Source organism: Stegostoma tigrinum, chromosome 30 (genome assembly GCF_030684315.1).
Source record: "Stegostoma tigrinum isolate sSteTig4 chromosome 30, sSteTig4.hap1, whole genome shotgun sequence".
Classification (NCBI taxonomy): domain Eukaryota; kingdom Metazoa; phylum Chordata; class Chondrichthyes; order Orectolobiformes; family Stegostomatidae; genus Stegostoma; species Stegostoma tigrinum.
Window position 1 is genome coordinate 24598419 of NC_081383.1, and position 25095 is coordinate 24623513.

Below are 25095 nucleotides of genomic sequence, written 5' to 3' on the forward strand. Positions count from 1 at the left end.
TCAAATTCCTTTGTATTGCAACTTTCTATGGTTTTCCCCATTTAAATAATACCGTTCTTTTGTTCTCCCTTTCAAAATGAACAATTTGACACTTTTCCACATTATACTCGATTTGTCAACTTCCTGTCCACTTGCTTAACTAATCAGTTTCCCTCTGTAAATTGCTTATATTCTTCACACAATTTGCCTTTCCACATTTTTGTCATATGCAAATTTGTTTACAATATATTTGCTTCTTTCTCCAAGTCATTTTAATATTTATTACAAACAGGTGCAGTCCCAGATCCGATCGCAGTGGCACCCCGCTGGCCACAGATCGCCAACCTGAAAAAGAACTCCTTAGCCCCATTTGCTGTTTCCTGCCCTGTAGTCAATTTTCTTTACATGTCAATATAGCTCCTAGGCCATGTGCTCCTATCTTAAGATTTAACCTTTTATGAGATATCTTGTTGAATAACTTGTGGAAATCCAAATGCAACACATCATCTTGTTCCCCTCTTATCTACTTTGGTTGAGACTTCCTCAATAAGATCATGCTTCATTCTTCTAAATCCCAATGAAAACCTGTTTAGCTATTCGTCAACCTCTTCATTCCAGCAATAGCCTAGCGAATCTGTTTTGAACCGCTTCCAATGCCAGTTTGCCCTTTCTTAATTTCAGGGATGAAAACAGTACACTAGTTGCGGCCCCATCGATACTTGTGCAGTTGTAATAAAGCCTCCCACTATTTCAACCCCAATCCCACAGCAATTAAGGTAATTATCCAATTTCTTCTCAATTACTTGTGGCATCTGTGCACTAACTTTTTGTGTTTCATGCATAAGAATACACAGATCCTTCTGTGTTACATGTTTCTGGAGTCCCTGTCCATTTAAATAATAGTTTGCCTTTTGATTCATCCTAACAAAGTGCATGACCTCGCACTTTACTGTACTAAATTCCATCTGCCAAGTTTTTCCCCATTTGCTCAACTTATCCAGGTCCCCTTGCAGATTCCCAATGTTTTCATCACACCATGCCCTTCCACCTATTTTTAAATCATCAGCAAATTTTGATAAAATACTCTGTCTCTGACTCTACTTCTTTTAATATGGATGGTAAGTAATTGAGGCCCCAGGGTTGAGGAGTGTGGCATTCTACTAGTTGTCCAGTTCCAGCCTGAAAAAGACCTGTTAATCCTCTCTCTCTCTTCTGTGTGGTAACCAATCCTCAATCAGTGCTAATACAATACTCCCAACACCATGAGCTCCAGTCTGAAACAATATGGCATATTATGTGCATTTTATCATATGCCTTCTAGAAATCCAAATACATAATTTCCATGGGTTCCCCTTTATCAATTCCATTTATTACATCCTCAAAAATTCTAGCAAATCTGTCAAATATGATTTTCCTTTGGCAAAAACTGCTTTTAGACACATATAGGTGATTTGGATATGAATATAGGGAGTATGCTGAATAAGTTTGCAGATGACCTCAAAATTGATGGTGTAGTACACAGTGAAGAAAGTTACCTCAGAATACAATGGGACCCTCATCAGGTGGGTAAATGAACTGAGGAATGGCATACGGAATTTAATTTAGATAAATTTGAGGTACTGCATTTTAGTAAGGGAAATCAGGGCAGGAGTTATACGCCTAATGGTAAGGTCCTCGGGGGTATTGCCAATCAGAGAGACCTTGGGGTGAGGTTCATAGTTCATTGAAAGTGGAATTGCAAGTAAACAGGATATTGAAGAAGGTGGTTGGTACACTTGCCTTTAATGGACAGTGCATTGAGTATTGGAGTTCGCAGGTCATACGGTTGTGCAGGACATTGATTAAGCCACTTTTGGAATACTGTGATCAATCCTGGTCTCCTTGCTTTGGGAACAATGTTGTTAAACTTGAATGAGTAAGGAAAAGATTTTCAAGGATATTGCTTGAGTTGGTGGGTTTGAGCTATGGACAGAGGCTGAATAGTCTGGGGCTATTTTCCCTGGACCATCTGAGGCTGAAGGGTGACCTTACAGAAGTTTCTAAAATCATGCGGGGCATGGATAGGGTCAAGATCATTTTCCCAGGGTGGGGAATTCCAAAACTAGAGGGCATAGGTTTAAGGTGAGTAGGGAAAGACTTAAAAGGGATGTAAGGGGCAATCTTTTCATACAGAGGGTAGTGTGTGTGTATGGAATGAGCTACTAGAAGAAGTGGTGGAAGCTGGTACAATTACATCATTTTAAAGGCATCTGGATCAGTACCTGAATTCAAAAGGTTTAGAGGGATATAGGCCAAATGTTGGCTAAAATAATTTAGGATATCTGCTTGGCATGGATACGTTGGACTGAAGGGTCTGTTTCTGACCAGTACATCTCTATGACTCTAAAATCATGGCTCTGTTCAACAGTGATAAGAACCCTCAATGTCCTTCTGTTTCTTCCTTAATAATGACTCTAGCTTTTTTACCGAACTTTTAAACTAACTAGCCTATGTTTTCCTGCTTTCAGTCTCCCCTCCCCTTCACCTTTCTTGAACAGTGGTCTCACAACAACAGTTTTGGAATCCACTGGAAATCTCTCTGAATCCAGTGAGTCCTCGATTACTTTGAGTAATGCCTCCAATATCTCTGCAGCTACTTCCTTTCACACCCTTGGGTGCAGGCCATCAGGTTACAGAACTTGTCTGCCTTTACTCTGCTAGCCTGTCAAATGTATTGCCTCTATGTTACAGACTATCACAAGATCTTTTCTCTTTAGCACCTTGTTTGTCTGATACCATGAAGATTTTCACAGTATCCTCCTCCATGAAGACAGATGCAAAACAATAATTTAATTTATCCGTCATTTCCCATTGTTACTTCCTCAGTCACATTCTCCAACTCACTTTATCTAGTCTCTTTCCCTTCGTAGATCCATCAAAGCTCTTGTGTTTATTTTTATATTTCTTACCAATTTTCTTTCAAAATCAATTTTCCCCCCTTTTTTTTAGCTTTTTAGTTAATCCGTGGCTTGTTTCTACAAAATTCTCAAGCTTCTGATCTCAACTAGTCTTTGCCATTTTGCATAGTTTAGATTTTGATTGGTTACTTCCCTGACCATCTTTGTTAACCAAAGGTAGTTATGCTTTTCATCAAGTCCTTCTTTTTGAACAGAATAAAGTTTTGCTGACCATTGTGAAATATCTGCTGAAGTGCCTGCCACTGCTCATCTATTCACTTCCCTTAATCTATTTTCCCAGCCTCCTCTAGACAACGTTTTCTTTGGACGTCTGTAATTCTTCTTATTTAAGTTGAGCTGCCCTCACTTGTGTAGGCTGAATTTGAACTTTTATCATGTTGTGATTGCTAGCCCCTAGAGGATCCTTAACTGTGTGATCTCCTCTTAATCCTACCTCATCACATATTACTAGACCGAAAATAGCTTATTCCAGGGGAAAATTTGCATCATATTATTTTAAGAAACAATCCCTGGTGTACTCTACAAATATTTCTTCCACATTCAGCATTCCCATCTGATTTGTCTGGTCAACATTCAAATTAAAATCACTCATGACAACTGTGATGCTAAGATAGGTACATTAATGCTCTATATTCTCAATTAATAGTAATTAAGCAGTTAGCCAGCGTTTTCATTCTTTTTTGGCTTGAGATAAAGCCATATTGATTGGTTGTTATGTTGTCTCACTTGTCAAAGGAACTCATTTTCTGAACCAATGTTGAGAAAGTCAGACTCTGAGAGAATTAAGGCTAACTTTGAGCTAAAATGTTCATTTTTAATGTGTACCTGCTCTTCTATCAGGATTGCTCATTCATTAACATGTAGGACAAATACTTTGTTCCATTGTATAGAAGCTTTTCAATAAGCTTACTGCCACCTATTAAACAATCCAAACCTCTAAAGCAACAGCTCACTGACAATGATCTCAGACAAGCTGAATAGACATCAGGAGAAAACACCTTGTGAATGGGAAAAAAAATTGAGGTAGATACATGGAAAAATAGAAAATAGCAGAGGTCAGTCATAAGTAAACCCTTCTCGTCTGCTCCACCAGACAATACGACCATGGCTTATCATCTAACTCAGTAACCTGTTCCCACTTGCTCCCAATAATTTGGATCCCTTTAACCCTAATAACTTTATGTCACATATTCTTGAAAACATTCAATGTTTTGGCCTCGACTGTTTTCTTTGGCAAACAATTCCACAGGTACACCACTGTGGGTGAAGAAATGCCTTTTTATTTCAGTTCATAAAGGTCTACCCAGTATTCTAGACTTTGTCCCCAAGTTCTGGACACCCTAGTCATTAGGAACATCCTTCGTGTGTTTACCCTGTGCAGCCCTGTTCGAACACGGGGTAGAATTTAAACAACAAGTTGAAGAGGATGTTTTGTAGGACTAGCAGCTGCCTTGAGGCAACGGATTTGTAGTTTATAAGGTCTCTACGCAAAGTTGAGCTTATTAATCAACAGATGTGTTTCATGCCGTATGTTGAGAACTTCTTACTTGGAACTGTAGAGAATGTACAAATACGTAACTGCAAAATCTATGTACATGTGCTTATGTTTAAAACAGATAATGATTGAGTGATTGGCAACCCCAAAGTTGTCAAGTATGTAAGGTTCCTATATGGGGTGGTGGGTTGCTTGGTTTGGGGACTGGAACTCAAGTCTACAAAAGAAGTCACTCATTTTCTTAATAGTTTAGTTTATTGCAGTTAAGAGTCCCTACATAGATCTATTCTCATTAATCTCCCTCAACAGTAATTATTGCTGGGTCTCCTTGTTTAAGTGTCACTTGAAGCGGTCTTTGAATGGTCAAATTGTGCAACACACAACACACTGCTCTGGTTCTGGAGTTCTGGCTGGTCTATACTTTTAGATGCCATTTGCTTTCTCCAGGAATCCAATATGTTTAACAAGTTAACAAGTTTGTTGGAGGCATTGGGAATTCTGCTCTTGTTTAAGAATGTCATAATTTCAGGCTTTAAGGAGCTATTTATTCAGTTCCCCTTTAGCTGAAAATAATGTTGCTTTAATGACTGAGCTGATTGAGGCTTCAAGGACATTGCTGCTACAGCGGGTCTGCAGCAGGTGGTGAGGGAACCAACAAGAGGGATAAACATACTTATATTATGATCAAAGTTACCTCATTCAGCAGTTGATCCTTTGTAAGCAATTTACAGATTGTTTATTTAGCTTGTCAAGAGGAAGTGGTAAGGTATGATACAGGAGCTAATTGATAGAAAAACAGGAACACATTAAAAATGAACATTTTAGCTCAAGGTTAGCCTTACTTCTCTCAGAGTTTGACTTTCTCATCATTGGTTCAGAAAGGTATATAATCATAACAGTCGGGGATGGTTCACTGATATCAGAGGATAAATGGGCTGTTGACATGAAAATGTTAGTTCTGTTAGGGTTGCAAATGCAGCCATCCTGCTCTCTAGCCAAAATATTACAGAACCCTTGCTCTTCCACTTCTGGACCATCTTCCATCTGCAGAAGACAGTTCCCCATCGAGGACCAGTACCTACAAAGACCACTTGATTATGACTTCAGTCTGCCCCTGAACACTCACTCATTCACTATCTCAAAGGGCTGGTAGCTTATTCTGTGTCAATCAATTGTCTGAATCATTTTAGCCAGACCAGATGGCCTTTGTCCCCTTACCCACCTTCATTTGAATGTAAGCTTTCATGCCTTTGAAGAAGAAAAGCTTATTTTCACCAGTGCTCCATTGTAAAAATCTAAGTACTACTGTTACCCAGTTAAATGAAGTCGTAAACTACACAGGAAATACTAAATATAGAATACTAAGAGAACATAGTTTTGAAGGGGACCCTAATTTTCAATGCTTGATCTCATCCTTTGCACTCTGTCTGCTGCAGCTGCATCCATCCACAGTATTGGTAAGAGTAAGCATTGCGCAGTGCTTGTGAAGGCAAAGTCCTGTCTTCACACTGAGAGTTGCCTACAATCATGTTTTGTGGCACTATCAATGTGCTAAATTGGGAAAGCCCCTGGTTCAATAAAGAATGCAGGAGGGCATAATAAGCACTCCTACCAATGATATATCAACCTGGTGAGGCTACGAATCAGGACTACTGGGGTACCAAACAGCATGCCTACATTAATTTCTATCTTTAGATGTTTGGTTACTGCAACTAAAATTGAAACTGCTAATAGTTCTGTGGCAAAGGACTTAGGTTGAGTAAAAGTGTACAATTCAAGAACGAAGGGGAAAATGTCAAGGAATAGCACATTATGAATGCAGCAAGAGGAATCTCATGGGGTATTAATGTACAAAATTGAACTCTAGCAAGAACTACTATTGGTCAGTTTTTGATATTTCAAACATCCAGAGAGTATAAGATAGAAGCTGTTTCTGAAGACTGGATAGTTCACAGAGTGATACCTCTGATTAAAGCACAATCAAAACACATATGAAACCAGGTTATAGCCCAGCATGTTTGTTTGAAATCCCAAGCTTTCGGAGTGCTCCAAAATCTTGTGATTTCAAACGAACGTATTGGACAATAACCTGGTGTTGTGTGACTCCTGCCTTTGTCCACCCTTGTCCGACACTGGGCACCTCTAGATCAAAGCAGATTCAGAGAGAAACAAGATACCTACAGACAATATTTAGTAGACGTGGATAGGCTTTTAATGTCCGTAATAAGGGAAAGACAAAGATAGATTAAGAGCAGCCACATGGTTTTGCAGAAAGTATTCTATTTTTAGCCAAGTTAAAAGAGATCTGAGAAGAAGTAATAAAATATTTCACCAAAGGATTGTGAGTATGATTTTTCAAACTGCACTTGATAAAGTACCACGTTAAAGGGGTTGCTAATAAAATTTCAAACAGAGCTTGGTTAAAGTGGAAACAAAGTGGATGAATGATTAATGGATATCTTTCTTAATTGAATGAATGAATATTAACAGTAACACTCCCCACGGAAGCAGTGTTGTGACCACTTCTCTTTTAAATGAAAACATATATGATCTGGATTTAAGTGCAGGGACACATGATCAAAGTTAGGTTTTGGCACAAATATAGGGAACTTTGTAAATTAGAAAGATGACCGTAAGTGACTTCAGAAGAAAATATTACTATTACTATGGTTAGGCAGTTATACTTATTGAGGAGAACTATGGATAGCATTTTCCTGTTCTCCATACCAGAAACATTCATTACAAAACAAATGTTCCAAGTGAAATTTTTAAACAAAATCATGATAAGTTGCACGCATGCTCACTGTGTGCATTCACTTGGTACCTGCCTTCTGTGTTCCTTTCCCCATCCAAGTGCTCATCTACAGTGCTACTCCAGTGGCTACAATTTGGCAATGGAAGAGACTGTCATGGATCTGTGGGATGACCTTAAGAATGTACAGCCCGAGAAGATGATTTCAGACTCCACCATCTCAGCATGGACAGCCACAAACTTACAGCTCTGAGAGGATGGAGCAAATCTAATGTTCTGAATGAGTGGCCTGCAGCCGTGTACTGCTCAGCAGTGCCAACAAGGGAGAAGTGGTTTCTGCCAGTGGTGCAGCAATATCAGTCACAATGTCAGAAAGGGATCAGGCGAGTGAAGGAGAGTGGAGTTATAAGGCAGGGGTTGTAGAGGAAGTCAATTGGTGGCAAGGTTTGGGGAGGTAGCTCTCAGTAGTCCCTCTCCTTCCTAATGCCAGATCTCTTGACCAGGCATGATAGGATTTGCTTTTTGGGCTTCCATAAGACATAGGAGTGGAAGTAAGGCTATTCGGCCCATCAAGTCCACTCCACCATTTAAATCATGGCTGATGGGCACATATATTCCCACATATTGAGTCCCTGCACACTACTACTGGTCACAGTGAGATGCTGACCCCCCATTTATGACCCTCATTTGGTGACAGAGTAGGAAGGCCACACATGCTCTTCCCAAACCAGGCAATCAGAGCAGATGTGGAGATGAGACAGGATGCACACCTGGCACATTTCCAACTGATTACAGGCGTCCCATCACCAAACCTACTTCAGGGAGGGCATTCAATTCTGCCCCATATTTCTTCTTCACCATTGACTCCTGCCTTCCATCGTTGTCCTCTATTGCTGCCAGGGTGTACTTCTTGGGTATCTGAAAGGTGCAAAACAGGGCTTGATTTGAGGCAACCATTTGAGGTGAATGCAAAAGAGGCATGTTTCCACAGTCTGTAATTTGCAAATCAGAAAGCGATTGTGGGATTAGAAACTGGGATATGAGAAGGAGGATTAGGTTTGAACGTACTAGCAACTTTGATTTTTTTTAACCCACTGCTGGCCACAGTATCAGCAATCTCATTGGTTCATCAAGTGGACTGAGGGCATATAGTCATATCTGGCCCCTAGTGATTAGGTACTGCTTGCTTCAGTATGTGTCATCAAGTCCTACAAGCATGAGCGAAATGTGAGACAATGCGTTGGCCGAGCGTGATCATGGTTGAACAACAAGCAACATGCGCAGATTTTGAGATGTAGGAGTGAAACTTGCAGTAGTGTCAAGTGTGTGAGGTTTTGGTAGATGAGTGACAGAATATAGTGCTTGAGGCCAGTAGTGCAATTGGGGGGATTTGGCTGATCTTGACCTTTTGTGTGAAACTATTAAACATCTTGTGGCATTGACCTAGGCCCTTATGAGACAACTCATATTACCTGTATGACTGTCTGCTCCCACTGTTTCTTCACAATGTATCTAGAATGCCTCCTAACATCCTATGGATCAAGAACCTCTCTCCTACATTCCAGTTCCTCACCCGAGGCTGTCTCAGAGAATTCTGGAATGTGCTTTTTATTCTATTGCTCCATAATCCATTGTTCCTCTTGCTCATTCTCTTCTGCAACCAGTTCCTGCATCTTTTCCTGCAACAATACATTCACGTTTCGAAGAAGTGCAAGCAGGTTTTAAGTGGGGTTAATAGTCAGCCCTCAAAGTAAATGACATGGACTATCTGATCATGAACACATTGCTGTTCATAAGTGTTTGCTGTGCACAAATTAGCTACTGCATTTCTTACCCTATCACAGTGACCACACATCAGCACTACTTAATTGACTGTAAAACAGTTTGGAGAATCTCGTTGCCTTGTATGAATATATATGAGTACATGAATATGTTCTGTATGAATGCAAGTCTTTATTTTCTTTTAATGCTTCAAAGTTGGATAAAGGCAAGTAATTTACATTTGATTAACTAGCACTTTCTGTTTGAGAATTGTTAAACGAGTATTGTCAAAAAATGAATGCCATACAAAAATTGCATTCTTAGATTCCACAGATTTCTGAGATATGCATTTTGCACCTCTGCTCATACTAGGAAATTAATTTAAGACTGGATATTTATCAATATTTTCTGATTAAAGGAAATTATAGTCGGAAAGTTCTGGTATTGAAATATTTTAACTTCTGTACAGGTTTGCAGTAAATGATTAGTAAGAAATGCAGCCTGGTCTCAGTTATAAGGTGGAAGACATATTAGTGAGCAGAAAAGTTTCCAATCTGTAGGTTGTTTTGCCCACATGCAGTGCACATGTATTCCAATGCAGAACAGAAGAGCAAACACTTTAAAGTATGTAGCAAACCTACACATTCATGAAAGATTTATCAATGTTTTTTTAACACTCTCAAGCACAGTTTCAAGTTTGTATTATTTTCTTTGTACACTTGAAAGTTCTGCCTTTGGCATAAGCAGTTTTAAAACATTGCACATGGGCATGCTATTTCATACACTGGTGTGATTTTAATTTTGAATGTTTTAGGTATAATATTGTGCAAGGCGGTAGACATGATTCTCAGCAGCACATGTTGCACTAGAGAAGATAAGATCAAAGGATGCTCTTTCGAGACTGTTTCTGAAAGTTTGATCGGTGTGTGGGTCACTGTTCAAATGAGAGTTACTTCAGCTGGCTCATTGCAATATGTGCTTTCTCTTAATGCATGAGTCAAAATGTGTATAGGCTCATTTTTATTTCATTAGCATTGCATATTAAAGAGAATGTTAATGAAAATCAACTAAAAATGCATCTCTACCCTTTAATTTTTTTGGATTCTTGTTGATATAATTTAGCAAGCGTATAAAATGAGAAAATTTAAGTAAAAAAACCTGGAAAAATGGAACAGGCTCATCAGGGAAGAAAATGTTAGGCCATTTCAGGAGTACCCTTCAAAGTAACTCAATAAATTAAGGACTTGAAATAATTTTAACTGTAAAGATGATAAATTAAAGCCTGAGCATACTTAATGAAGCATCAACATGAACACTTTCCTATTTTCCTTAATGACAGCAAATCTCAACAAACTCTCAAAATTCATCAAGTTACAAACCGACAATCAGTTTGGAGTTTATACAATCAATTTGAAGGAGATTTGTTTACATTGGCCAGTTGGTTAGAAGTATCACTTCAGACTTTCTCATCTCTGGCACCTATCTGTGTGTGCCAACTGGAAACTTGGGCACTCACACAACTATTAGTGAAATAATAATTCAGGCCGTCCCTTCCAAATTTGGCAATAATTCAATCCACCTTGTGGGAAGGGAGGATAATCCACCAACTATTCTGTAAACAAAAATCATGGTGAATCAGACCACTTCCATGCCTTTTCTGGAAGCCCAATCTGTTTTTGTGTGGGCCGTTTTTAAATGGACTGGCATACCTGTCACTCATGGTCAACCATACACCCTGGAGCCTGAAGAGCTGGAGTTCCTGGCTTAGGAAGAAGCTACTTAGCTATGAACATACAAATAAGGAGCTAAAGCAGGCAATTCGACCCCTGAAGCATGCTCTAGCATTCTAAAATATTATGGCTGGTCAGTTTGTGTTTTGAATTCCACATTCCCATCTACCCATTTGATTCCCTTGTCTAACACAAATCTATCCTGTTCTGTCTTAAAAATATTCAATGACCCACCTCCATGACCTTCTGAGGCAGAGAATTTCAAGTCACCCAAAATTTGATACATGAAAAGTATTCACTTCATTTCTGTTGGGACATCCCCTGATTTTTAAACAGTTTCACCTCTCCCTGGGCCCACCCACAAGACAAAACATCATTTTCTAAGTTCATCTTGACTAGACATTCAGGGCCATATACACTTCAGTCAAGTCACCCCTCACTCTCCTAAAATCCAGTGGAAACAAGTCCAGCCAGTCCAAACTCTGTTCATAAAATAAACCATTCATTCTCGGTATCAATCCCCTGAACTGCCTTCAGTGCGCTACTTGCCAATGTGATCTAACTATGATTCAACTCCTTAGGAGGAAACTGGCCAGTCCCCAGAAACAGTGCAAACATGGTACAAGAAGGAAGGACTCTGCTGTTTTCAAAAACATTCTGCCATCTCCCAACTTGTGGCAGGAGATTGAATGAATCACCAAGGAATGATGACCTCATGTTCTGAGACTGTGGGCAGCAGAAACACCATAAACATAACTGTTTGAAGTTGGTAATGGCAAGTGCTAAAGACTGATGTGAACAAGTTTTTGTCTGGAGAGAAATGTGATCAGAAGAAGATAAAGAAAATGATAATAGTTTCCTGTGTATGTTAGATGGTTAGCTGTAATTGTTATGTACAAACAGTAAGATTCCAGAATGATTGCAGTTGTGGTGCAGCTGTTCTGATCGGTGAAAGGTGAGAAATGCATCAATGTTAATGGTATGCAAAAGCTACTGCTAGAATATATAGATGCTAGGTCGGTTGAACTAAAATGTTTTTCACTGTTGAGCCTGTCACACCCATTGTTGAGACCAATATGAGGTCCTTAATGAATACTTTGCTTCAGTATTCACCAGTGAGAGGGACCTTGATGTTTGTGAGGATAGCGTGAAACAGGCTGATATGCTCAAACATCTTGATGTTTGGAAGGAGGACCAAGGTTTCAATGGGAAGCGAGGAAAGAGATTGCTGCCCCTTCGGTCCTCACTGTGCACTGGAGTAGTACCAGATTACTGGAAGGTGGCAAATGTTATTCTATTGTTCAAACAAGGGAATAAGGATAGTCCTGGGAAATGCAGCCCAGTCAGCCTTACTTCTGTGGTAAGCAAATTACTGGAGAGGATTCTGAGAGAAAGTATGAATGATTATTCGGTAAAGAATATTTTGATTAGAAATAGTAAGCACGGCTTTGTGAGGGGTAGGTCATGCCTCACAAGCCTTATTGAATTCTTTGAGGATGTGACAAAATACATCAATGAAGGTAGAGCAGTGGATGTGGTGTACATGGATATTAGCAAGGCATTTGATAAGGTTCCCCATGGTAGGCTCATTCAGAAAGTAAGGAGCATGGGATTCAGGGAAATTTGGCTGTCTGGACACAGAATTGGATGCCCAATAGAAGACAGAGGGTGGTAGTAGATGGAAAGTATTCAGCTTGGAGCTCAGTTACCAGTGGTGTTCCACAGAGATATATTCTGGAACCTCTGCTCTTTGTGGTCTTTATAAATGACTTGAATGAGGAAGTGGAAGGTGGGTTAGTAGGTTTGTCAATGATATAAAGGTTGGTGGAGTTGTGGACAGTGTGGAGAGCTGTTGTAGGTTGCAACAGAGCATTGACAGGATGCTGAACTGGACGAAGAAGTAACAGATGGAATTCAACCCAGAAAAGTTTGAAGTGATTCACTTTGGAAGGTCAAATTTGAATGCAGAATACAGAGTTAATGGCAGGATTCTTGGCAGTGTGGAGGAATGGAGGGATCTTGGGGTCCAAGTTCATAGATTCCTCAAAGTTGCTCCCCAAGTTGATAGGATTGTTAAGCAGGCACATGGCGTATTGGCTTTCATTGGTAGGGGTATTGAATTTTAGAGCTGTGGGGTAATTGCTGCAGCTCTATAAAACCCTGGTTAGACCACACTTGGAATATTATGTTCAATTTCGGTCACCTCATTATAGGAAGGATGTGAAAATTTTAGAGCGGGTGCAGAGGAGATTTACCAGGATGTTGCCTGGACTGGAAGGCAGGTCTTATGGAGAAAGGTAGGGCTTTTTTCATTGGAGCAAAGAAGGATGAGAGGTGACTTGATCAAGGAACACAAGATGATGAGAGGCATAGATATAGTGGATAGTCAGAGACTTTTTCCCAGGGCGGAAATGACTATTACGCGGAGGCATAATTTTATGGTGATTGGAGGAAGGCATAGGGGAGATGTCAGAGGTAGGTTCTTTACACAGAGAGCGGTGGGTACGTGGAATGCGCTGCTGACAGTGGTAATAGAGTCAGATACATTAGGGACATTCAAACAACTTTTGGATTGGCACATGGAGGATAGTAAATTGTAGGGTATGCAAGGTAGATTGACCTTAGTAGGATTTATAGGTTGGCACAACATCGTGGGCCGAAGGACTTGTACTGTGCTGTACTGTTCTATGTTCTATATTCTATGTACAGACAATGAGTAATTCAGGATGATAGGTGGTTACTACTGACCATCACTGTCAGAAGGATTGTTTATAAACAATATTGCTTTGGCAGTAGCCATTTTTATAACACATTTTTGAACTATTTATTTTCACAATACCCAGAGAGTCAGACTAATTTTAAGCTGGAACACTGACGAGCCATCCACAAGAGTGTCACAAGTTGTAAGGACCAAGACTGCACAATTTTCGGAAATTATTGTGTAAGGTGCTTGGATGAATGTCATGTGCTTTCCTTTGATAGTCTGAGCCTAACTTTTTCATTTTTATATGGTGCATCTTTGCAATATCGAGCCTGAGTGGTAGTGTATGTGCAACCGATGCGGCCTTGTGCTGGTTGTATTTATCCACTTCAACAATGTAGATTTGTAAAGAGATTGTAAAACTGCCTTAGCAGTCCAAGGCAAAGAAACTGGAAAGAATCAGTTTAGTAATAAATTAATGAGTTAATTCAGAGATGATATTTATCTGCGATTGAGTATCTGTAACAGGTAAATGTTAGGAAACAGATTGAAATTTTGATTTGCTGTTTGTGTTAGGGTCTTTCTAATTGCCTTTCATGTATATATAGTTTTTTTTACCCCTTTGTACAATTAACTATGTTATATTAATAAATAACATCTGCAGCCTTGTTACAAAAATGTGCTTTAGTGACAAACCACCACTGTAACCAAATGAAAATTAAGCATATGATCTATCAAGCCAAGTTTCATTCTGGAATCTTTCTCATCCAGTATTGCATTTGGTTTGCACGATAATGCAAGATTTTGTTTTGCTCACTGTTTGGGCCATCCCTGGTGCCCTTGAGAAGGTGGTGGTGAGCTGGTGGTAACCCTAAACACTTGAACATACATATTAGGAGCAGGAGTGGGCAATTTGTTTCAAAACGTTTGCTTCCTGATGTGATTGTGACCTCAACTCCATTCTACCTCTGCCTTACAAACATTCAATGAACCAGCGTGGATTGTTTTTGTTGGAAGAAAGTTCTACAGGCTCATAATCTTCTGAAACAGTCATCCCCATCTCTGAGTTAAATGTGAGATGCTTTATTTTTAAACTGTATCTCCTACTTCTAATCTTGCCCACAAGTGAAAATGCTATTTCAACATTCACATGTCAAGTCCTTTCAAGATCTTATCTGTTTTATCAATATCAACTTTCATTCATCTAAACTCCAATATATATAAACCCAGCCTGACAAAACTTTCCTCATATGTAAACCCTCACCCAAACTGGACGGCTGAAGCTTCATAAAACTGCTTTAAACATATTTGCATCCGATCTCAAATAAGGAAACCAATACTACGCTGCAGTGCGAAAACAAGCACACAAAATGCTGGTGAATCCCAAATGACTCTCCTTCAGAACTGGGTTCCAGTTTCAGCTCCTGTTCGGAAGAAACCATATCAGTCTCAAAACATTAACTCTGCTTCGATTTCCACAGATGCTGCCAGATCTGCTCAGTTCCACCAACATGTTTTGTGTTTATTTGAGATTTCCAGCCGTCATAATGTTTTGTTTGTATTACAGTATTCCAAATGCTACCTTCATAATGCTCTATACAACAGTAGGACAACATCCCTACATTTACATTCAATTTACCTTGCCATAACCCATAACATTTCATTCCTCTTCACTGTAGCTGTGTGGTTTTGTGTATTGTGTGATTTGTGTACTATGAAATTGTGTACCATGATCCCTCTGTACCTTAGCCTGTTACCATCTCTCCCATTTAAATTCTAAGCTGCTTTCTCATTCTTTCTGCTAGAACAGACAAGTTCATATTTTCCACATCATATTGCATCCGCCTATTTTTTTGCCCACTCACCTAACCTTTCTATATCCCTTTTCAGACTCTTTTTTTACGTTTCACAACTTATTTTCCTACCTGTCTTTGTATCATCAGCAAATTTAACAGCAATATCTTCAGTCCTTTCATTCAAGTTATGATTTAATTGTAAATAATTGAAGCTCTAAAATTGATCACAGTGGCACACCACTTATCATATCCTGCCAACCTGAAAATGATTAATTTATGCCTGATTCTCTGGGTATTGTGAATCTTCAGCTTCCTATTAGCTAACCGATGCTCTATCCATACTAATGTTATTCCCCTATACCATGAATTCTTATTTTACCTAGTAATTTTCGATTTAGTATTTTTACTGGAAGCCTATGTACAATGCATTGGCTCCGCCTTATCTATGTTGCTTGTTTCTTCCTCAAAGAACTTTAATAAGTTAGTCAAACATGATTTCCCTTTTACAAAAGCAATTGCCTCTGCCTGATTGTATTAAGATTTCCTAAGTGTCTGTATAACTCCCCGATAATATAGTCCAGCAATTGCCCAATAACAGAAATTAGGTTAACCAGACAACAGCTTTCTGCTTTTTGTTTCCAGATTTCTGCTTTTCGTCTCCAGATTTCTTGAATGGAGAAGTCACATTTGTTATTTTTGAAATTTATTTTAGAGTTTTAGAAAATTATAGCCAAAAAAATCCACTGTCTCAGGAGGTACTTCTTCAACATCCTAGGTTGAAGACCATGAGAGCCATGAGGCTCGTCAGGTTTTGATTCTTATAACTTTATCAGTTTCCTCCCTGATGATGCTAATTGTTATAAACTCATCACTCTCACTAACATTCTCATTATTTATATCCTCCACAGTGAAAATGGATGACAAATCAGTTCAATACGTCAGCCATTGCCCCATTTTATTATTATTATCACCCAAATACTAATTCCCAGAATCACTCTGTCAGAAATTAATGCTCAATTTGCTCAATTTTTTCCTTTCTACATACCTGTGAAAACTCTTGCTGTTATTTTGTATTTTGTTAGCCTTCTCCTGTGCTCCAATTTCCTCTTCCTTATTAATCGTTTAGTCATTCTTTACTGTTGTTAACATTTTGCCCATTCTTCTGACCTGTCACATTTTTTTGCAATATGATGCATTTTTTTTTATTTGATGCAATCTCTAACTCCCTTAGTTAGCCGCAGATAGCGTGTCAGTCTGTTGGAATCTTTCTTTCTAATTGGAATGTATCTTTTCTGAGTTTTCTGAAATATCTCCTTTTCAGATGAGATGTGATTAGGAAAGTCCGGTTAAATTTTTAAACTCTTATCTGATCTATCAGTGAAGCCATTATCAAAACTGCAAATAGACAATGATTAAATCACAATTGTATTTTTGCAAGCATTATTACAGACATTAGAGCTGAAATTTCACAAGTGGTCCAACAACCCCTCCTGCCCTAACACTGCTCAAGTTACAATTACCCACAGTTTATTTAAAACTGAAGGTTCTCATGCTGCAGCTTTTCTTAGAATTTTATTCCATTTAGCTTTCATTTCAGAAGACAGCATGCTGCAGTTATGACAGTCATATTTAAGGATAAGTGTTATACAGGGAGGTATATGTAGCAAGGGTGAGAGAACTAAGCTCAGTGGAGTATGAGCCCTACCCACAGATAATCAGGTTGAATGGTGTGTGCTTTGGGTGATTCTCTGGAATATCAACAAAATGGCTCGTCTTTGTATGTGATCCGAGACATCTTTGTGCCATCTAGGCAGCTCACCAATTAGCATGTTGATGTCAAACCCTTGTGTGAGCAATTTTAACAAGTGTTTGAACAATTTGATTAAAATAATTGACACAATTACATCAATCAGTGAGCTAAAAAAAAGGTGAAATTTTACTCGATTTGAGTGTTTCGATCACAGACTGGGTTTCTACAGTATGCGCAAATCAACGCCATGCAAATCATTCCCTCTCAGATTAATCACCCATTAAGGGACAAGTTGCTAGTTGAGTGTAGATAAACAAGAAGCATTCAAAAGGAAACTAGATAGTTTATGGATTAGGCTGTAACATTTCTTGGAAACGGCAGGTAGAACGTGATAGCATACCTGTAATGTTAGGCAGAAAGTGCCTGGCAGTTTCATAGAATCCCTGCAGTGTGGAAGCAAACCATTTGGCCCATCAAGACCACACTAATCCTCCAAAGAACATCCCACTTGGACACACCCAATTCCTTTCTCCCTCATTGCTAATTCACCGACCATACACATTCCCTGTACTCAACAGGCAACTTAGCATGGCCCATCCACCTAACCTGCACTTTTTTTGGACTGTGGGAAGAAACTGGAACACCAAGAGGAAATCCATGCAGACAAGTGGAGAATGTGCAAATTCTACACAGACAGTTGCCAGAGGCTGGAGTTGAACCTTGGGCCCTGGTGCGGTGAGGCAGAAGTGCTAACCACTGGGCTACTGTGCTGACACATGTGCTTTGATATAAAGGAAACTTGTTAGCTTAATCTAATTCAGACAGATGCAACCTAAGGAATGAGTCAACTAGCTTACCTACTTTAGACATTTTCAACAAGCGCGTCTCACTGTCTTCTGCCCACTGGGGACTCCTGAGTGACAGCTGATCTTGAAGATCGTTCTCAGTTTCCACAGCACCGGTCTCACAAGTCACAGTCTGATGGTAAAAGACTCTCGTGGTGAAAGGTTCCAAGAATTGGGAAAAATTCTTGATATTAACATTATTCTGAATCTGAGATTATGTGCTGTCTTGCCATTCCCAAGCATTCCTCTGCACTTAGTGGTCACAAACAAATCTGGGTGTCGCTGCAAAACAGCCTGCTGCCAAGCCTAGGAAAGGTCATTGCCAGCCAAAAACAGGCTGCTTTCCACTAAACACGTTTCTCATATATTTTCCTTCAATTGCTATTACCCTGTCCAATTAACCCTTAACAATCTGGTTTCAAGATATCATTTTTGAGCCGAATACAATAACACCTCTTGATCAATGTGGTTTCCAGGAACTTCTTTTGGTCATTTTGGAGATTGGACAGGAAATTTTCTGACTACCATCCTGCTAAATTGCCATAGTGATTTTCTTTTAAGTGTCCTTTTGCTGGCATCTTTCTCAGGAATTCATGTAGCAGCTGGAAGTATGCAACAGTGAGGTCATATTGCTGAGTTGCAACATAGCAGCTTGGACAGACTGATGGAATAGCTATTCATTTTCTCTTAATTGCATGCATTTTTTATGATGTGCATGTAATTGATATGCACGTTCTGTAGTCAGTTATGAGGAATGTGTGAGCAGAGAATAGGAAAATGACTGGACTTAAGGCTTTGATGAAGATGGGGAAATTACAGTAAAACATCAGACTAATTTATTGAATTCAAATATTCATGCAAATCCTGGGTATTTATCAAAGTTCATTTTATTTTTAAAAGTTGAAATAACTTTAATTTTTATTGAACTGAAAATTAGGGCTGGCATGGTGGCTCAGTAGTTATCACTGCTACCTCACAGTGTCAGGGACCTGTGTTTGATTCCACTCTTGGACAACTGTCTGTGTGGAGTTTGCACATTCTCCCCGTGTCTGCATGGGTTTCCTCTGGGTGTTCCGGTTTCCTCCCACAGTCCAAAGATGTGCACTCTAGGTGGATTGGGCCATGCTAAATTGGCCGTTGTGATTGTAATTGACCGTAGATTAGGTGGGTTTATAGCAGGATGGATCTGGATGGTGTTCCAAGGGTCGGTTTGGTGTGGACTTGTTGGGCCAAAGGATCTGTTGCCACGCTGTAGGGATTCTATGGAAAATGACCTTAGTACATTCCAGAGGGCTTTACTGCCATTGATGTACTTTTGAAGAACAGTCACTACTGTAATTGTAAATTGCAAATTCCTTTTGCGCTATTAAAACTGGAAAGTGGTGGTCAGGCATTGCAATCTGATTGAATGGTTTATTTATTGTCACATATATCTTGAAGATACAGCGAAAAGTGTTTTGTCACCACAGTCCAGCACCATTTTGAAGTACTGTGAGGGTTTCTACAAGGTGTTCCGGTCCTCAAGAAGTTCTGCTTCATAAACAGCAACGACAATGCCAGTGCTCATGGAGACCCTGGCTCTGCTGCCGCCACCTCACCAAAGCCACCAAGTGTACAGGCTTGGGGCCTGCTGTCAACAGGGGTCCCAGGCTCCAGGCTTACTGCCACCAGGAGTCCCCGCTCCGGGCCGACTGCCACCAGGAGTCCCCGCTCCGGGCCGACTGCCACCAGGAGTCCCTGGGCAATGCCACTGATGTTGCAGCCACTGCCCTGCCAATTCTGCTCTGGCCTGAAGCTGTAGAAGAAAGGAAGAAGAAAATTAAAAAAAATGAAAAGCACATAGTAAAAAACGAAGCCACTGGCCTGGAGCAAGCAGGGTCCGATGAGATGAACACAATTTATCGTGCTGGTACCATCTTAGATCTACAAAATATCAGGAGGTTGTTTTTCAGCAATTTGTAGATTAAGTGAGATTGTACTGTGTACACTTACATTATACAAGATCATGGGCTGATTCTTAAGTTTCTTTGGCTTAGTCTGGTTTGTAATGAGTTTATGAACATTTATTTGCCCCAGGGTCTAGCAAGTTCTCTCATCATAAACTTCCAAGCTCGTTAACTACTGACTATGCCTTGTAGCATCCCTCACATCTGATTTCCACCCCCATCCTACCATTCCCATAACAACTCACCACTCAGTCGAAAGCCACCAAAAGATCAGCATCCATTTTGCTCCCTACAGCATTCCAAACACAACACAGCTCATCCCGCCTCCCTAACCTGTCCTTCCTCCCACCAATGCCCTCCTCCCACCTCAAGTTCTACCCCCATCTCCTACCTACTAACCTCGTCCCACCCCCTTGATCTGTTCGTCCTCCCTGGATTGACCTATCTCCTCCCTAACTCTCCACCTACACTTACCTTTACTGCCTCAATCTCCGCCTCTTTGACCTGTCAGTTTTCTCTCCACCTATCTTCTCCTCTATCCATCTTCTATCTGTCTGCCCCTCTCTGAGGAAGGGTTACCAGACCCAAAACGTTAATTCTATTTTCTCCTCCACAGATGCTGCCAGACCTGCTGAGCTTTTCCAACAACTTTGTTTTTGTTCCCCCTCTCTCCCTATTTATTTCAGAACACCCTTCCCCTCCCCCATTTCTGAAGAAGGGTCTAGGCCCGAAAGGTCAGCCTTCCTGCTCCTCTGATGCTGCTTGGCCTGTTGTGTTCATCCAGTTCTACACCTTGTTATTTCAGATTCTCCAGCATCTGCAGTTCCTACTATCTCTTGTATATATGCCTGTGCAATGTGGGGTTGTGGGGGGGGCGGAATTTTCCTTGCTATTCCTTATGTGTCATGGCATTCTTTTGATGCAGCACGAAGATTATTATTGAATGAGTTAAACATATTAGGCAGTTCATAGGTTGACATTGGATTTAATGAGCCAGCTGATGTTAGCTAAGTCTGAGCCAGAAGGCATAGAGCCAAGTCTCATCTGTTCCAGAGGTATACAAAAGATCGCTGAACAGGTTGATCAGAAAATTTCTGCTCTAAAGGCACTACAATTGTTCCGTAGCTCCAGCTTAATGGAGGAAAAATCAGCTCAGTCTCCTGTTCCTGACTAGTTAAGAGTAACGTTTGCTGTTATTATGGGTATATAACCATCAGGTGACAAGAGAATCAGGCCTCACCCTAATGATTCTTTTAGCCCAACACTCAACAGCAGTGATTATATCTGAATAATGGCCAGATCAGTGACACCAGAGGGCAACTATCACCATATATTAGTTTCGAGCAAAGAGCTCTTAATAATGGTGGAATCAAGGGTTATGGGGATAAGGCAGGAACAGGATACTGATTGTGGATGATCAGCCATGATCATAATGAATGATGGTGCTGGCTCGAAGGGTCGAATGGCCTACTCCTGCACCTATTATCTATTGTCTATATTAAACACCTTTAAGAGAAGAAGAAAGCTAAGTAGTGAGAAAGACAAAACTAATTACTGAAGTAAATGTAATCACTCCATCATCTTGGGCTTGAGTGAAAACTTGTAGTTGTGCCATTTATTTTACAGTAGCATAAAATGAATAATGAAAATAAAATTCTCATGGTTAAGTGATAATTGCATGGATTAAGTTGTACTGGAGAACATGCAGAAACATTTGTGCTGTCTTGTTTATGGCTCCTAGTATCAGTCTGCTTTTGCAAGGCATGGCAACTTTAGCAATTTATGATTCATGACTCCTGCACCACCTCCACTCTCCATACTATCAGTTAGTGGAACTAAAAAGAGACTTATGACTTTACATTGATGCAATATGAACTCATTTTACAGTTTTTAGACCCTGAAGGGTAGTTAATTTGCATAAACAAGAGCAACTATTGATGGGTTGTCTGCAAAATATCTCAGCTGGGGAAACAGCTAGACATCACTGTCACATTTAAAGGGAAACCACATTTCAACTCATATTATCATCTTCTTCCTTCCATCAGGACAGAAACCCAAGTTTCCTACGTGCATAGTTGTTCATTTGATCAAGGACAGTAAGAGTTTTGTTTGAATAAGGGAAAGAAGAGCAACAAAAATTTTCCTCTCTACTGTGGGCAACTCAGAGATGCAGCAAGAGGAATTTGCACCTAATATTTTGGCTCTGCCCAGACCCAATTCCAAACCCTGGGAACAGGAGCCTTACCATAATGGAGCAGGTACCAGAATTGGCCAAAAAGGAGTTCCCACCTTATCACTGAAATCTTGCAAGTCAGAATGTAACAGGCTGGGCAGGCCAAGGTCTGAATTGATCAGAAAATTGTTTTTTGTTGTCCCATTGTTCAAATTCTTCTGGTAAGGTCTTTGTGTGTGCTATCTCTGCTGTAGCTTTCTGCAGTCTTTCTCTATTTAAATAACATTCAGCTCCTATAATCTTCCTGACAGAGTACATAACATCACATTTCCCCACATTATATTTCATCTGCCAAGCTTTTGCCCACTCACTTAACCCAGCTATATGCCTCAGAAGACCGTTTCTGCCATCTTAACCATTTGCGTTCCCACTTACTTGTGTTCTTTATAGATTTGTGATTGTACATTCAATATCTTCATCCAGGTTATTACTACACATTGGAAATTAAGGTTACATTGTGGCCCCATCAATATAAAACAAATCAGTTTTAATCGATGGACTGAAAGCAACAAATGCATGGAGAGAGCAAACTAACATTTTGAGTCTGGATGACTCTTCATCAGAGCTGAAGTGAAGTGTAGATCGACATTGTTTGTGCTTGTGTGATTTTTCTATTCCACAGCATTAGCAAAATTCTTTAGTTTCAGGTGAATGTCATTCCTGTTGCATGGGTTTATCACACATCTCTATTGTAGTCCTGTGAATTGTATGGATTCCTAAGATCTCCTGTGTCAAGCTTGAGCTTTTCACTTTCGGATTGTCGTGTATTGCTTCTGGAGGTCTGCTTCACTCTCCATCTGAATGGCTTCTCTACAATTGGTTCTTTTTGGAGTTGTAGTAAATCTGACAAAGATTCATCAGTAATGCCTGCAAAAATTTAGTTTATTATGAATTCAGGCATTAACTCATCATAGTTGCGTTTCTTCACTTGTCTGTAGAGATCATTACTGAAATCATCCATAGGTTCCTGTAGATTCTGTATTCTTCTATTAAATCTTACACTTCAAGAATTGTATTAGTTTTGATGTTGAAATAGTTGTCAAAGGCTTTCAGTACTTCTTTTTATATCTGATTTTCTTTTGCTTCTTTCAATCATATCATCTGCTAAATTCCCAATTGTGTTCAGAAATGAATTGGATTGTTCAATTTCTGACTTTAGTTCCTGGTTAGATACATCAAGAATTGCTTTGTCTAGGACGTCTAATTGTTTGTTTGTATTGGCCTATTTCTGAAATGAAGTGTTCCTGGCATCACAATTTCTAATGTTCAGGCTTCCTTATGTGATTATGTATTTTATCTTCTTTAAAAGATGTTTATTTTGCAGGAATGGTGGTTTTCTTTCACTTTGCTGCTCTTCCAGAAAGTTTTCTGTCTATGTGGCTTTAATAGAGAATTCCTGCTGTCCTTTTGCAGTCATGAGGGAAGATTGTTTTGCAGTTGTCGTGGATTCTCCTGAAAAAGATTTTAAGTTTTACCAGGTTTGCTCATATCTTTAAATTCTCAAACATGTATCTGTTCTAAATGACTGCATTCATGTGTCCCCTGGCTCTGCACTTGCCAATTATTTAAGTTTGACTCCCTGTGTTTGTTTGCAGCCATGCCTCATGGTCTTTACACACCATGGTACAAACATGACTGAAAAAAAATCTCACCCTTTCAACATAAATTGCTGTGCCTTTCGAAGATTCCCCTCACTAAAAGGAATTTTTAGCTTTGACTCATGTAGACTTCAATCATGGTTTACTTAATGGCAGAATTTGGGTTTGAGACAAGTCTATAGACTTATTCTGTTTTAGTATACCTATTCTTTGTTCTGAAACAATTTCTGTTATTATTTGAAATATATTTCTGTACTGCGTGCTGCCATGAGATTTTTTGGGGTTCACTGTCCTGACACAGTATTCATTACAAAAGCATCCTCTACATTTTTCCTGTATGGTAGCTCCAGAACATATGCAGCCTTAGGTGAGAGATTCCACAATAATTCCAAGGCATTACTTACCTCAGTGATATATTTTTTCCTCTGGTTCATTATTAGCAGTTTCTGTTTTCCTGAGTCTTCTGGGTTACCCGTGTGTTTGCTTCATTGGGATTAGTAGTGCTAAATTAAGTTATTAGATCTCATCACTGACAAAGACTGATGGTAAGACATAGCCTTTGGTCTGTCTTCTTTGAAAGTTGACTTTATTCTTCCACTGAGGTCTGAAAACACCAGCACAGTGGATATTACTTATTGCACTCAACCAAGCAATAATCCTTTTAGTTTTTTTCAGATTCACTTACATCAGTGGGTATTGGTAGAGTATTAGAGGGGTCTGAGTGATCTGGACTACAGACACATTTGCAGCAAAATCAGATCAGAAACTTGGCAAGACCTCCCTCAATGTCAGACGCATCTTCTTCTATCTTTTATGCTTTTGCCAATTGGTGAGCTGTGTTTCTTGCTAGGCAGTAGCAAGTGACCAATTTACTTTTTAAAAATGTGTTCACAGATGTAAGCAACGCTGACTGGGTCAGCATGTATTGCCCAACTTTGTTTAGCCACACAGGCATTTAAGTGTTAACTGTATTACTGTTGATCTGGAATTACATGTCAGCCAGACCAGATAATGATGTCAGATTTCCATCCGTAAAAGAACTTTAGTGAATGATATGAGTTTTACACCAATTGACTGTCATTACATGGCTTCCATTAGGCCAGCCTTCTTTTATAACTTAAAATGTACCATCTGCTCTTGTGAGATTTGAACTTACGACCGTAGAACATTAACCCAGGCTTCTACATTACTAATCCAATAGAAATTACCACTAAGCCATCTCCAGGGAGGACTAAAAGGGCTTATAGCTTATTAAAGGCCTAATTACTACCATGATTTGCCTCAGCTTCCTTTTATAACAAACATGGCAAAATGTCTAAATATTGGTAAATGTCATAACAGACATCAGATCAGGTGCCTGACAATGTCAACTCACTGATGGCTGTGAAGAGCCTCCACGTTGCTCAGCATGAAACAGCATCTCAGGGGAGTTCCATGGATCCCTCGTCTGACATTTATCAACCTCTCACAGCCATTGTGGATCTCTCTGATTGGCTCACAGACCAAAACTTGCAGGGTGCACTGATAACTGGCATTGAGAGGCCGCAGCAGA